The following is a 5,172-nucleotide window of genomic DNA, read 5'->3' as shown; positions in this document are numbered from 1 at the left end:
TCCATAACTCATCATATGTACAAATTGTAGATATGCACTTAAAATTTTTTTTAAAAAATAATTCAAATCATCTGAACAACTAATCTTATGGTTGAAGAGACATTGATTCTAAATGCTGATTCTAATGAGCCCATTTCGCCCACTGCTTCATCAGAGAATCAGTCCAAAAGGTCTGACTGGGTAGACTGCAGAGGGTCGGAGTAAAGGGACAATATTCTGACTGGCGGGGAGTCACGAGCGGTGTGCCACAGGGATCGGTGCTGGGGCCGTTACTCTTCAACATATTTATCAATGACCTGGAAAAGGAGGCAAAGTGCGAGGTTATAAAATTTGCAGACGATACCAAACTGTGCGGCAGAGTTAGATCCAGGGAGGAGTGTGAGGACCTGGACAAGCTGGAAGACTGGGCAAACAAATGGCAAATGCGCTTTAACGTGGAAAAATGCAAGGTCATGCATAGAGGGAAAAAGAACCCGTTGTTCAACTACAAATTGGGGGGGGGGGGATTGTTGGGAGACAGCAGTCTAGAGAGAGACTTGGGTGTGTTGGTGGATGCATCACTGAAGCCATCTGCGCAGTGCGCAGCAGCCTCGAAAAAAGCCAACAGGATGCTGGGCATCATAAAGAGGGGCATAACAACCAGGACGCGGGAAGTCATCATGCCATTGTATCGAGCGATGGTGCGTCCACATCTGGAATACTGCGTTCAATATTGGTCGCCGTACCTCAAGAAGGACATGGCAGTACTTGAGAGAGTCCAAAGGAGAGCAACGAAACTGGTAAGAGGGCTGGAACACTGCCCATACGCTGAGAGGTTGGATAGGCTGGGGCTCTTCTCTCTGGAAAAAAGGAGGCTCAGGGGAGATATGATAGAGACCTTCAGGATCATGATGGGCATAGAGAGGGTGGATTGGGACAGATTCTTCAGGCTGAAAGGAACAACAGGTACTAGGGGGCATTCGGAGAAACTGAAGGGAGATAGGTTCAAAACAAATGCAAGGAAGTTCTTTTTCACCCAAAAGGTCGTGGACACCTGGAATGCGCTACCGGAGGAAGTGATCAGGCAAAGTACGGTACAGGGATTCAAACAGGGATTGGACGGATTCCTGAGGGATAAAGGGATCGTGGGATACTGAGAGAGGTGCTGGGATGTAACACAGGTATAGAAAGCTAACCAGGTAATAAGTATAGAAACCCAACCAGGTCGTGCATGTGCAAGACCGGAGGGTTAGGACTTCGATGGGAAGATAGGACTCAATGGGAAACCAAGGTGGCAAGGGGGCCCCTTCTAGTGATTCAGACAGGTCGTGACCTGTTTGGGCTGCCGCGGGAGCGGACTGCTGGGCAGGATGGACCTATGGTCTGACCCGGCGGAGGCACTGCTTATGTTCTTATGTCAGAACTGGAGATATTCCAGTCTGCCTGCTTCCTTCCAATCCTCACCATAAGTGCCTAAAAAAAAGTTTAAGAACATACAATAAGGCACAAGCCATATCTATCACAAGATCCATGCACACATCAACATTCATACATGAAAAACACTCATAATCTGGGCTAACTATATATATATATATATATATATAAAACGCTAAATTAGAAAAGGCATCAGTTTAACACTGTCTTAGTTGGATATCATGGGCTGATCATCGGAATCGTAATTGTCCGAAGAGTCTCCCTGTGCTGATTCTTACAAATGTGATAGTGATGTTACATTTGATAGTGATGTTCTAGGCAACAAATAAACCCTATTTCAACAAGTCCCTAAAATATTCATATCACTACCCTGAAGCATTAGAAGCTATCTCCCAATGTCAACGCCTTATAAAATATAATCCAGTTCCAACACTTACTATTGTGAAGAAAGTCAATATTACGACCTCGAGGAGCACTTAAACATAAACAACCCGTGTCAACGCGCCACAAATAATGGCGTCTCAAATGCGGCCCGACACCGTGGCAAGCTTAAAGGTAAGATATGCCCCGATTTTGAATGAAGACTGTACTGATTGGTTGGCGTTCCACTCGTACAAAGCCATATTCTGCATTCTCAAAGGGCACTAAAATTCATTATAGATCCAATACCCAATTCAGCAACAGTGCAAAAACCAAGGCTAAAAGAAACCTGCCTGATACTGTTTAGAAAACAGGGTGCTAGCTGGGGGAGAAGTCTAACTGCCAGATCTATCACTCACAATCAGCATTATCATATGCAATTATCATGTCACCCATTCACACAAAAACTCAAAGAAACCTGCCAATCACACCTACAGAAACACCCTCCATTCTATAGACCTATTTAATCCTATTGGTTCAACTAATTGCAAATGATGTATCCAACGCTGTTCTCTTTGTGTAAGAAACTTATCTATAACCCCGCCTCTCCTCCCTGGTAATATCACGTCAATGACCATTACTTTAAAGCAATCAAAATTGTGCCCTGTGGCTTGTCGATGTTGTACTAATGATGCACCTAATTTACGGGTTGAGACCACTGATCTATATTCAGTCATTCTAACATGCAACGTCCGTGTAATCTTTCCCACATGTACCTTATTACATAAGCAAATCAAAATGTACACAACGTTTTTAGATTTGCATGTGGTTGAATGTTCTGCTCGGTAGACCTTATTGTTAGAGATTAATGAATGTATCTCTTTCCATGGTTCTACTGCAGGTCTTACACGAATCACATCTAAGATGTCAGTTGGCACTGTTCTTATCTCTGGGGTAGGTAACATTGCAGGACTAAATAGTTCTTTCAAATTTTTATCCCGGGAAAAGGTCACTCATAATTGAATATCTTTGAATGCAGGATGCATCTGCATAACAGCCCATTTTTCTTGACAATACTTACTATCTGTTCTCCTCCTGATACATTTTGAGTAACAAGTGTCATAGTATGGGAATTTGTGTCTTCCCTGGATTTAGGTTGCAACAACAGGTCACGATTTAGATGTTTAGCTTGCTTGTGCACTCTCTTCAACACACGTCTGGGATACCCCCTCTGTTCCACGTCATGTAGGAACTGCCAGGCTTGATGTTTAAAGGACAAATCATCATGACATATCCTCCTGAACCGTACTAGCTGTGAATATGGAAGACTTTTTTTAAGGTTCCAGGAATGGCAACTATGAGAATGCAGAAATTGAATTACATGGGGCAGGAGTGATCTTCCTACACTCCTGCCCCATGTAGATTGCCAATAGGAAATGGCTGTGGTGAGTTCCTGTCGTAGTCTCGAGAGACTACGGGAACTCACGGCAGCTATTTCCTATTGGCGATCTGCACGGGGCAGGAGCATAGGAAGATTGCTCCTGCCCCAAAAGCCCACTAGACCACCGGGCTAGACACCGGGGGGAAGGCAGGAGAGAGTTGGGGGTAGGTCAGAGCCGGACCAGAAGATATTCACGGTATTTCACCATTCGCGGTCCAGCTCTGCCCCTATCCCCTGCGAATCTGGAGGGAGAAGTGTAGTATCATTCGAATTTTTGTTGTTTTCTTATTTTTTTTGAACCATTAAAAAAATACACCCAAAAGCAAAACACACAAAATAAGCCATTGGGATGTAGGAGGGGCCATCATTTTTAGTACACTGACCACACAGACATCCCATCAGAGCAGTGGGGACCCTAGAGAGAACTGCAGTGAATTTCACATAAGTCCCAAGTACACATCTCAGAATAACTCTTTTATTGTATGGTGAGCCCTTCAAAATCCACCCAAAACCTACAATACCCAAAAGTACACAACAGTAGCCTGCAGGTGTCACCTATATGTTTTGGGTAGGTTTTGGATAGAACCATCAAGATAAAGGAAGATAGATGTCTCTAGACTAAAAATTTTGACATCACAATTCTGCAAAAAAAAAAAAAAAAAAGCTAGAGAAATATTTGAGAGACTTTCCACAAAAGGATAAAAAGAGAGACCTCAGCGGCCAACCAGGAACTGGAATAATTCAAGTTCTTGCTAAATTTGGTGCCAATATCTTTCATTGGTCATCTCTAAAATAAATTTTTAAAACACTCCCTTTAATACGAATGTGTGTTATTATTTTAAATTTTATTTCTTCAAATTTTTTACTTTTTGAGTGACTTGCTCATGTAAACATTTTCGATCAATATGGTTGCAAAATCAAACATTCCACTTAAGAGCATGAAACAAGTACTTATCTTCAGAGAAACCCGATGGGGGCCACTGTTTGGAGCAAAGATATACAGTTGGTAAAGGTATGTATATACCATCGTTAATGACACGGGAATGAACATCAAGCAATTGAAAGAAGCCATGGAAAACACGGAAGCATGGCGAGGACTGGCCTACAGAGAATCCAAGGGTTGAATAAGACTGAATGGATGCTCTGTAGATGACATATTTTTTAATGTGGACAGATTCACGAGATGAATTCAACATTTTTTTCTTGTAGTTAAATTCATGTGATTCCAATATACAATTTGATTTTCAAACATCATATGAGAAGATTAATTTTTTACCCCCTCTCCCCCCCCCTTTTATGAAGCCACGTTAGGCTTTTTTATCACTGCTGTGGCAGTATAAGCAGTTTAAAAAAGCCTAATGTTGCTTCATAAAAAGGGGCCTTAGATACTGACATCAAACAAAAATGGTGTTCATTACCAGCACTTATGAAAAAACACCTGGAATAAGTTTTTGTCATATACAAGTTGTCATCTGAAGCAATTAAAAAACAGTTTACCTTATTCTCAAATGCATAGGATTAGACAAAATTGCACAGATATTCAATCCTTTATGAAGCAAGCAAAAATATTTAAATTAAAACTGAATGAGAGAGGTTATCCAAAAGAAATTTTAAACAAGGCAAATAAACATGCATATTTCAGAAGAAAACGTCCAGACCTGAGTTACTAAGTATTCAGCACAAGGGACAAAAGTGTCAAAGATTTTGAAGAGCAGATGGGACATTGCTAAGTCACATCTCTACTTCAAAGATAGTTTTTGAGAATAACATTTTCAAGGAGCAAAAATTTGAAAGAAATCTTATGTCCAGCGGCACTTTGGGATAACAATAGGAAAAAAAAATTGGTACATTTGGGCATTCTAAGGGCTCCTTTTACGAAGCTGCATTAGGGCATTATCGCGTGGAATAGCGCGTGCTACATTACCGCGCGTGCTAGACGCTAATGTCAGCATTGAGCT

Source organism: Geotrypetes seraphini, chromosome 3 (assembly GCF_902459505.1).
Source record: "Geotrypetes seraphini chromosome 3, aGeoSer1.1, whole genome shotgun sequence".
Taxonomy (NCBI): domain Eukaryota; kingdom Metazoa; phylum Chordata; class Amphibia; order Gymnophiona; family Dermophiidae; genus Geotrypetes; species Geotrypetes seraphini.
This window is presented reverse-complemented; position numbering follows the sequence as displayed.